General features: G+C 37.9%; 1 pseudogene; it reads right to left on the bottom strand.

Moving 5' to 3' along the window:
* Positions 1-566: 566 nt before the first annotated feature.
* Positions 567-685, bottom strand: LOC111733098 (annotated as a pseudogene).
* Positions 686-11,138: the final 10,453 nt, after the last annotated feature.

The following is an 11,138-nucleotide window of genomic DNA, read 5'->3' as shown; positions in this document are numbered from 1 at the left end:
ATTACAGTGTGAGGGTGGGTCTCCACTCACGTGTGACCACATGGTAGACTGCGAAGTCTTCTTGCTCTTATTTCTTACTTTATAGAACATACATATGTTAGCAAAAACAGTTTGATAGTTAATTTATATAAACTGGATTCAAACTTCCTTTTTATTTGTGTTATTGATGTAGACATTATAAATCTAATGAAAGAAGTTTCAAAAGAAGGTATTAGAAGATGAATATAGAAGTTTTCTGTATGTCAAAAACTAATCCAAAACTGAAAGGCAAATGATAAATTGGGGGAAATATTTGCACTATCATAATAGATCAAGTGTTAATATATTTAGAATAAAAGTTCAAATGACAACAATGAGTAATTTTTACCTATCAATCACACTCGCAAAGATTTTAAAATGAAAATGCTTAATGCTGGCAAGGGTATAATGGTTTCTGGAGAGCAATTTGATAATAGGTTTCACGAGCTTTAAGATATGTTCATATTCTCTGATCCATAAAGTTTACTTCTCGATTAGATTCTAAGGAAACAATATAAAACAGGATCAAAGATTTTTTTTTTTTTTTACACCTACAGCACCTGCTCTTCCTAGGTGGTCTTCCATCCAAGTACTAACCAGGCCCGACCCTGCTTAGCTTCTGAGATCAAACGGGATCGGGCGTGTTCAGAGTAGCATGGCTATAGAGGATCAAAGATTTAAGCATATAGCTGCCCTCTGAAGCATAATTTACAAGAACAAATGTCCAATATTGAAGAATGATTAGAGAAATTATGTTAGGTCTGGATAATGGGATATGATGATACTATTAAAAAGATGTTTTTGAAAGTTTTTAATGATATAGGAAAATTCTTATATTCTTTTAAAAATTAAAAATGCAAGATATTAGTTTATATATATAATGGGGTTTCAACCATGAAGAATTTCACTGCAAAAGAGCTGGCAAGGAATATATTATAATGTTATCAGTGGTTGCTTTAAAATGGTAGGATTATTTTTCTGCTTCTTTACACTATTATGCTATTTCCATGCTTTCTGCAATAAGAATATGCTTTCATAACTAGAAAAAAATAGCAAAAATATAATATAGATTCACATTAAAAGGAACCACCAAGACTCTTTGGGGAAATAGCTAAATTTCAAGTTTGGGATATAAAATTTACAAGGTGAGTCTGGAGCATTTTGTTGATACCCCAAAATAAGGAAGCTTTCAAAGACTGTTGGCATGGGTCAGGTCAAAAGAACACAGGGGGCCTACTTGAAAAAGCTCCCAGAGGCCAAACATGACATAACCTAAGCTCCAAAAAGAAAATGAATACCTGCAAGTAACTGAAACACACTGATTATGTTTAAAACAATGCTTGAGTTCATAATGTTATAAAAATAAAAATCACTGGTCATCTTTGGAGGCTGTTAGAGAATTGAATTATTGTTCAAAGAACTGGGAAATAAAGAGAAACAATGACGCATTTATTATTTCTATACAAACTACACCTTAAGGCAATGTTTCTCAAAAGTGTTGTCCCTGGACCAAGGAGCAGTACCTGAGAACTTGTTCAAAATGTTGGATGCTAGGCCCCCCTTCAGACTGAATCAAAATTCTAGGGAAGAGTCTGAGCCTAAAGGGTTAAGAGCAGGCTCTATGAACATTATATCAAACTCTGACATTTTTGATTTTTGTTCTGTTATTTTTGCACCAACTACAAGGCTCTGGTTTGGACTTTCTTTACTAAAGAGATATAAAATTCCAGATTCTCGTGTAGGTTTAAGGGGAAGAGGCTAGGTAGATATTTCAGTCTGCTTTCCACAAGAGCATCCAGGTCAATCTGGCTTAGGTGAGAATTCTCCAAGTGCTTCTGCATATCCCAACTAGGGAGTACATTGGAATGTAGGGCCAAAGTCTTAGCTAGAATATTATTAATGCTCCTCTCTTGACAATTGTCTTAATGCATATAACTTCCCCCAAATAGTTCCAATTCTATCAATTCCACAGATCAATTCTTTCAAACCAGTAAGGAAATAATTCCAATCCCTTCTAAACTATTCCAGTGCACAGAGAAGGGTTATGAAGTGGATATAACACTGATATCAAAACTGGGCAAAGACAGCACTAAATAGGACACTATCAACTAGTATGGTATATAAATAATGATTCGAAAACCTTACATTGAGAAAAACAGGTAAAATTCAAATAAAGTGTAGAGTTCAATTAATAACAATTTACCAAAGTTAGTTCCTCAGTTGTGACAAATATTGCATAGTAATATAAGCTATTAATCATAGGGGAATTTGGGTGAGGGGTATATGGAAACTTCCTATAGCATCTTTGCAACTCTTCTATAAGTCTAATATTATAAAATCAGAGTTTATTTAAAAATGTTTAAAACTGCTTCAAAATTAATTATACCATGCTTGCCTGGGGAGGGCTCAAGTTCATGTTCAGATACATGGACAAATGAAACACACTAGTTCTCACTGTATCCATCACACCTACCTGGCTTCCTACTTGACCATAGCTAAAACATACACCTCTGACATTTCCTTCCTGGATTTCTAACTACCATTGTACCTTCTAAGCCTCACATCTTAAGATATGGACAAAACACCAGTGTGGGTGATAACTAAGGACAGTATTCCACTTTGGAGACATGGAAATACTTCTTCAAAGAAGCACATAACTCTTGACAGCAAGTTCTGACTACCTACTCTCAGTGCAACTGAGGCATATCAGACAGCTTCCCCAAAGAGGTCCTTCCAGGTTGTTAGATACACCAAACAGATGCCAGGTCTCAAGCCTAAAAACTGGGACAATAGAGGCCATCTCACCTGATTCTCTAGCCCAAGAAATTTGCCCCCAAAAGTTTGAACTTTCTTCAAACTTTCCTCAATGTGACTGACCTAGATAGTAAGACAGGAAAAATAAGCAAGCACCTGTATCTTGCAGTGTGAAAAATCTCCCACTCCAAGTGACAAGTGCATCTTCCACTTACATACAGTGACCCTGTTGTAACATCATCCTGTGGACCACCTGAGATAATATAAAATGTAAGTATTTTTTCTAGCTATAAATCTGGACTGGCGCCCTGTAATTCATTTCTACCTATGACATACATGTTTGAGTCATAAATAGATCTGACAGACACCTGAAAGTTTCTAGGACAAACATTGGAGATTACATAATGGACCCCTACCATCCAAAGAATTGGGAGGAAGGGTATAGTTTCAATAGTTTCTTCCTTATTGATTATAGACACCAAGATCAATACCTTAATCCTCTTTTATCACTGAATTCTCAGTGCCAAGCAAGGTTCTAGTCACACAATATGTGTTTAACAAATGTTGTTAAATATATTTGTTCAGTTACTTAGTTTCCTAGACAGAAAAGGCATTGAGACCAATGTTATAGTAACAAACTTTTTATCCTCGGACCATATAATTTCTCTTGGTACGTGAACATATTAACACATAGGTATTATCACAGTTGAGTAAGCTAGTCTTTTCATCTTAAATCTGACCTACAGGCTTAAAGGCCTTGTCCAGCCATCAGTCCCCTTTAGAGCAACTTCTAGAGATCCTGACCTGAAATTAACAAAATTCCAGTCTACATCATTTGTTTAAAAAATTAGAACGAATGTGAATTTCCCCATTCATCTACCTCTTCAGATGATTAGGGATGCTGGAACAATATTTCCATGCAGGAACACTCAGAAAAAGATCAAACAAATTCTGGAGAGAGGAGTCTACAAATTAGGACCTAAGATCCCTGAGACATCACCAGAGGAGTGTGAAGTGGTTTAATTGGTTCCTGGAGAAGACAGCAGTTGGATCAGACATTGGCCCCCTAAACCACCTGCCATTATATTGGCTCACAGAGGCATCAATGGTCTGAGCAGGGAACTTTCTTCAAACAGCCACTGCAGTCAGTGTGAGAGCAAGTCATCCTCGTTGTTCTATCAGGTGCGGTCTGCATTTATTCTGGGTCTGCTCTTTTAATCCTCAGTGAGCCATTCACATGTGTAAGGCCTATGGTCTATTATCGGAGTGTAATCTTTTCACTTTTCAAAATAGCTTCTCTCTGGAGCCACAAATTTAAATAGGGCACCAGAGTGCTAATCAGCTCCTGTTCGTGTGTGGGAATGGCAAGCCATCTGTGTAACAGCCGAAACAGAAGCAAGGCTGGATTCCCTCTGTCTGACCCAAGGGTGCAGTAATGCCACCTACAGCTCTTATTCCAAAGACACTGGCCTTGGTTCCAATTAGTGTAAAAGGGGAGAGAGCAGTGGTAGAACAGCTGCTATGCACTTCAACTATGGATAAACAGAACAGGCATCAACACAGTTTCTCTTGTAGTCATTAGCCTACTGCTAGAATCAGTTAGAACTTTCTGGGCTAAATTCATTACCACAACATGAAGGGGAGAGATTTCTTCTGAATCACTTATCTTTTGACTTAAAACAGAAACACAAATTCATTTTTCTAAGGTGTTCTCCTCTTTAGCCAAGATTTATTATGACCACTTTCATTTTATGATCAGCTAAGTCCCTAAACACTAATTCCTTAATCAAGAAGAAAAAGTAAAAATGCTACATTTTCATACACAGTTAATTCTATTTTTCCCTAGATTGATATACACTTTCAGGATACACAGGAAGCCATTTCAATTAGTTTTGTTTTTATTCTTAACTTTAGGGAAGAAAACACCTGTCTAATTCTCCTCCATGGTTTAGAGCAAGTCCAGTAAGGGCACTGGAATGGAAGGCCAATGCCAGAGCAGGGTGCTGGGCTCACAGTGGGAGTAGGACACCAAAGAACTGGCTACCAAAGTGGCTAGAAGAAGGTAACGTCAAAAGGTGAGGATAAGCCACGTCTTAGAGACGTGAATGTTCCATTTCTGATACTCCACATACCCCATATTGAATCCAACAGCAAATCCTTTCAGTGATGCCTTCAAAATGCATTCAGAATTGCATCAGTTCTTCCTGCCTCTAACCATTGTAACCTGATCCAAGCCACCATCAACTCTTTCACCAATAATTCTAATAGACTCCTAACTGCTCTCTCATCTTCTAATTTTCTCTCTCCACCCCAACACTATTCTATGACAGACACAAACATGACTCTCACTCTAAATTCCTTCCAATTTCTATGCACGTTATCACCTTATTTGAGAAGGCTTCCCTGATCACACTGCGTTAAACAACAGCCCAAGAGTACTCCTTGTCCCTCTTCCTCTGGTGAATTTTATTTTGATTCATAGCACTACTGTAAACCATATCTATCTATAAACTAGTATATATCTATATATTTATATATATACCTCTACCATCACAACCAGTTCCAGAAGATAAGTTCCATTAGGACGGGGACTTTGTTTTATTTGCTAATATATCTCCAGCACCTACAGCAAAGTCTGGTACATAATAAACATTCGATTAATATTTCTTAAATAAATGAATAAATGAAAGTCACATTTGGCATTTTATTCAGAGAGAAATGACAGAATGATAACTGAAAGACAAAGCTAAGAACTAGAAACCAGGAGGACATACAACAGGACAAAGGGCTAGAGCAGAATCAGTGAGAAGGGTCCATGGTTCTGAAGCCTGAACCTCACTTTTATGACCCACCAGATGTTTGATATCAGGTATGTCAATCTAATTTGAAGCCTGATTGTCCGAGAACCAGGAAGCTGATAGTTTGAGATTCCACTTTACTCCCTTTGACGAAATAAGAACATTTCCTGCTCTCTGGCACCAGTTTCATTCTCCAGAATTCCTCAAGCTCCCAGGGAGACAATCTTGTGTTGTTTTCATCTTTGTGTTTTGAGTGTCTGACCTGGTACCAGGCACAGGGCACATGCTTGATAAATTATCACTGAAATGACTAAACTGTGAGTATGTCAGGAATCTCCTTTGCAAACTTCTGGAAGGTGAAACTATTCTAAGTGCTGGATATGGAGATGAGCAGGGGCTCTCCGATGCTCCACCCCCACTCTGCACTTTCTTCCCTCTCTCCAGAGTCCCTGTAACCCTTCTCAGCCCAATAATATACCTTGAAAGACAAAATGGAACCAAATGAGGACTGAGACATCTATTTTCTTGTTGGCTCCATAATACTAGAACATGGTCTTTAAGCAGGGTCTGTTCTTTCTTAGAATAGGATCTGTTCTTTTAAAGCCCGGGGCTAAAAATAAAGTCCCTCTATTTCTTTACCCCACAGCAGTTTTTGCAATTCTAGCATACGCGGATAGAATTTTTCTGGACACAATCCTTATACGCCTTATCATTGTCCTTCAATTTTATTCATACTAATGTTTATTGATATAATCCTCAGTGAATAGCGCGTGCAAGACAGTCTTTGGGCGTGTGCTCTTCTCTCATCTTTGTCCTTCAGTATCTGAGCTTATCAGACAGCTCCCTCTACAGTTTCCTAAACATCTTCACGTGCCTCTTTCTTTTCTTCTTTGTTAGTATATTTAGTATTTTTATCAGAATTTTCCAGTTCTTTTAAAGCTAACTTTCCTTTTAAAATGTCACTCTGCAGAACTACGATTGCCTTTCTTTCTTATCTTTAGAATATCTACCATTTTCAAGTCTAATACCAACAGGAGGTAGAATGCTGTGATGGAGAATCTATAGTGGGCAGAACTCTGAAGGACTGGGAGAGAGACTGGTGCCACCCAAGATATTTGGGTTTAGTTGGTTGGACTGAAGTTCATGAATAAGACCACAGTTGCTAGAAAGAGAATTGGCAAGAACTGGCAAGAACAAGGCCTCACCTTGAAGCCAGTGTCTGGTTTTAGACCCACTTGGAAGCTGAAAAATCTTAGGCAAATTATTTAAGTTCTCTACCCTGTTTCTCTCATCTGTAAAGTAGAAAAACTAACAGCACTCACTTTACAGGACTGCTGTGAAATTTAAATGAATGTATGTAAATTAAAATATGTAAAGCCTAGCACAAAGCAAGCATTTCAATTTAGTTGTTAGTTTACAGGTTGTCTGAGTGGGAACTAATACAGAAGACTAATTACAGAAAGTAAATGGGGGTGAGAATTGGGAGTGTTTTCAGGTTTGAAAATTTAGTGAAGAATGTTGTTATCAGAATAGGAGGCTGAATGACTGTAACACAGTCATAGCTGTAGAACTGAAAAAGTCACCCGGGCATACTTGGTCCAAGCCTAGAAGGCCTTGCTGAGCTAAGAGCATGGTCTTATAAATAAACCCAACCTTATGAGCAGATGTCTCAGAATCTCAGGGGTGGGGCGCAGTGGAAACTGCCTCCAGCTTTAGGGATTCATGCAGGGCTGTCTTAAAATTGTGTTTAATCTCTTTTTCTATATAATTACTTGGTCATGCTCATTATGAAATATATATATATATATACATGTGTGTATTACATACACGCATACAAGAATATATAACATACGTATAGACTAAATAACAATAAAACATACACCCACATATACACCAACCATCATAAGAGACTAAACATTGCCAGAACCTTTGAAGCCCTTCATGCATTCTTCCCTAATCATGACCCTTTCTCTTTCCCCGTAAGTTGCCACTACCCTGGATTTTCTTATGGATTTTTACTATCTATACCATGTATCCCTAAATAACACATTGTTCAGTTTTTCCAAGTTTTTAACTTTATGTGTACTCTTCTGTAATTTGCATGTTTTTCTCAGCATTATCTTTGAGATTTATCCATGTTGATGCATGGACCTGCAGATCTTTCATTTTCATTGTGCTATGGTGCTATTAATTAATAAAAGTTTCAGTTCACTGGGAAAATAAAAATTTTTTAAATGGCAGGTACTTAATGACATAGCTTTAAAATATATAAAGCGAAATTTATTGAAACTATAAGGGAAGATCAACAAGTCCACTATCACAAGGGGAGATTTTAATCTAACTCTATTAAGATAATAAATCAAGCAGTGGGAAAAATAACAGAAGAGACAGAAACAAAGAAATAGTTCTGTAGGGAGCAAGGAGGAATTGGTGAACAGTCAAAGTATTACGAAGAAAACTGGCGTGGTTTAAAGTGAGATTATTAAAAAAACAAGTATTCTCCAGAACATCCTTTTAATAATCTGTGTCTCTTGCTACACTGGGAACAGAACCTTAAGGAGAATTATAAAAATTTTAAACTTCTTTCATACCACTCCTGCCTCTTAATTTTTCCTGCTAAGGAGGAACACTGTTTTGCTTAGTTGGATCCAGACCACTAATTGGGCCACATTTAATAGTGAGAAAGGGTCACTGTAGATTTAAAGATTGCCTATATATTGGTTCTCTCTCCTCTTTTCTTCTTCTTTAGCAAAATGGTAAGGGGCCTTAGGGCCATTCTATTCTGGTATGTAAATAATTCTGAGGTTGAGGCTTTGGGTTTCTGAGAAGGAACATGAAATAGAGACCCCTTAAACTATGTCCTCAAGTATAATTTATAAGAATTCTCAGCATTAGGGCTTAGGGTCCAAGCCTAGGAAACAATTCATATTTTGCTCCCTATTTTTTATTATTCTTTGTAGGCAGATTTTTCAGGGAGATGTGTAGCTATTATCTGATGTGCAATTCAGTTATTCCTACATGCCCTAAAAATAGCAATACCTATAGTTTACCAAGTGCCACCTTTTTACTTCCCCCCCGCCCCCCCGACAAGGGCACATTTCGTATTCTGAGCTTTCTCCCCTGAAATCTGTCTTCCCCTCCATGGAAATCATCCTGATTGTGTATCTTCAGTTGTTTAGAGCTCCTTCTGCATCTTTACCTCTTTCAGGCACCTTTTCCCACAATCCTAACTTTGATCAGGCTTCAATTCTTCTTCAGATCATTAAAATCCTGTACTTTCAGATTTACTATCTGCAGTATTTCCTCATCCTCTCTGGGAACTCTTCCTCCTTCTCATAAGTAAAAGCGTAGAAGAATTCATCTTAAATCTCTTTACTCCCCATGAAACAGAATGACCATCTGCTTTTTATTTACACACACACACACACACACACACACACACACACACACACACACACACACACATCTGGCCCCTAAATGAGAGAACAACTTATCTGTTACTACAGGTGTGTAACCCAGTTTTAAGAATAGTGTGTTTGCCATTTGAATGAGAAGGCTAAACTTATCAGCCTGTAATATAAAGCCATGGGTCTGAAGATAGAGAGCTGAGTCAAAGTCTCACTTGCAAAGTTATTCCTGGTATCAGTCACATGAAGAATAAGCCCATTTTTTCAGACTAAAAACCAGAATTGAAAAAGTGGACAATATGCAAAAGATGCACATGCAACAGATATGCAAAGTCTCTCTTTTACTCTACACTGAAAAGTGACAAGATTTTTATGGAGTTCATCAGTAAGAGGTGAGAACAAGAGAATCAAAATTAAAACTGATACATAGAGACTGGTCTGACAGAAGGAACACAAATAAGATTTCGATGAATTAGGGCCAAATATAGAAATCTCAACAAACTAGATATGATAGAATTGGCTCCCTGGACTTTGTTAAATAAAATGTTTTGACATTCTATCTATTTACTAATTATTTTCCTATTCTTTCCCTTCATATCTAACAAAGTCTCCGAGAGATTCAGTCTGTCTTAGACCTGCTAAGAATAAAGGCCTGGTGACCTCCAGGCCCAGAGCAGCAAGCTCTGCTGAAGCTGGATTGACAGGACCTCCAAGGAGGAGATAAAACTCAGGGCACAGGGTCAACACTATTTTTAGCAGCCTCTCCACTCCCGCCAATTCTTCCTCCAGAGATAAACCATACTAAATCTGGATTTCCCTGTATTTAATAAGCTTAAATTCTTTAAAACTTAGTTTGAGCAGGAAGAAAAGCATAGCATCCATGTTTCACATGACCTGATTTTGGCTTTTCCCCAATGTCTCTGGTGAAATTGAAATCCTTGAATTCTTGACTTCCTGACCTGCCTCATCCTCCATTCCCTTTCTGGAACTGAGGCTCTGTCACATTTTTGATAAGTTCGTTATTGGAGTTAATTCCCTAAGTGAATCCTCTACCTCTGTGCCTAGACCTTCCCGATGTCAAAGACATGCCAAGATACCTCCAGATATCAGTTGCACTGTATTCTTCACCACTATACTTTGTCTACATGTTAAGATACTGTACCACTCTCTTGGATTCCTTTGTCATTGGCTGTTCACATGAAATATACCTTTTTCTGGTCAATAACTAAGGACATAGACTCAAATTTTCAAATTATTACTGTTGTTTATCAACATTCTACACTTAGAGAGAAATCATACAGTCCACACAAGAACAGCACCACTATCAGAAACTTAAAATATCCAAGTGGCAAGTGTTATCTTATAAACCCTGATGTGAAAGAAATATACAGAGCTAGTTTAGGAACCTGGGAGTTATCAAGAGTCCACTTTCCAGAACTGCCTTTCTCTGTGATTTAAGAAGGAGGAGGAAAGAGGAGAGGTTCTTTTATTCTAACAGCTGTGCTTTCTGTTTCCATAGTCCAGGGTTTCTCGTGATATAGTTCTCTATGGGAAAGAATATCTTGTGGCCCAGGGAGACTGTGGACACTTCTGGGAGGAGAAATGTAAATGGAGTCTTCATCCCTCATCATATTTTCTCTGCTCACCCTACCAGGGTTTGTTCCCTCCAGCCCCCATTTGGTATTGCTATACCAAGGAAGGCCAGGACTTGACTAGAGATCTATGTCACGAGATCATTCTCAAGAGGACTTCCCTAGAGGCCTATATGACATCAAACAGGATCATTTCTCTTGAAGACTGGGGTTCCATAAAATACCTGTGATTGTTTTAGGGGGGTGAGGGAAAAGGTTGGAGAGAATGGAAAGATAGGCTGGAGAAAGACAGTGACCCTGCTGGCAAGGCTAGATGAAGAGTGAATGAAGGGAGGGCAGTGGCCCAAGAGACCTCTCGGAAAAGACCACATAATAACAGTAGCCTGCTCTCGATCTTTGAAAGTGAAGTGTGTACTGAATGAAGGAAATGAAAGATGCTATACAGAAGACTTCTGGTTCAAAATGGAAGAGCGAGCATACTCTGTCTTCCTCAATCCTTAAATCCTACTAAAATAATAATAAAATAACACTTTTTAAATAGTATAAACAAATAGCAAAGAGAACAACAG

The sequence above is a fragment of the Pteropus vampyrus genome, unplaced genomic scaffold, assembly GCF_000151845.1.
Source record: "Pteropus vampyrus isolate Shadow unplaced genomic scaffold, Pvam_2.0 Scaffold522, whole genome shotgun sequence".
In the NCBI taxonomy this organism is placed as follows: Eukaryota; Metazoa; Chordata; class Mammalia; order Chiroptera; family Pteropodidae; genus Pteropus; species Pteropus vampyrus.
The sequence above is the reverse complement of the archived record's forward strand: the minus strand, read 5'-3'. Positions and strand labels throughout refer to the sequence as shown.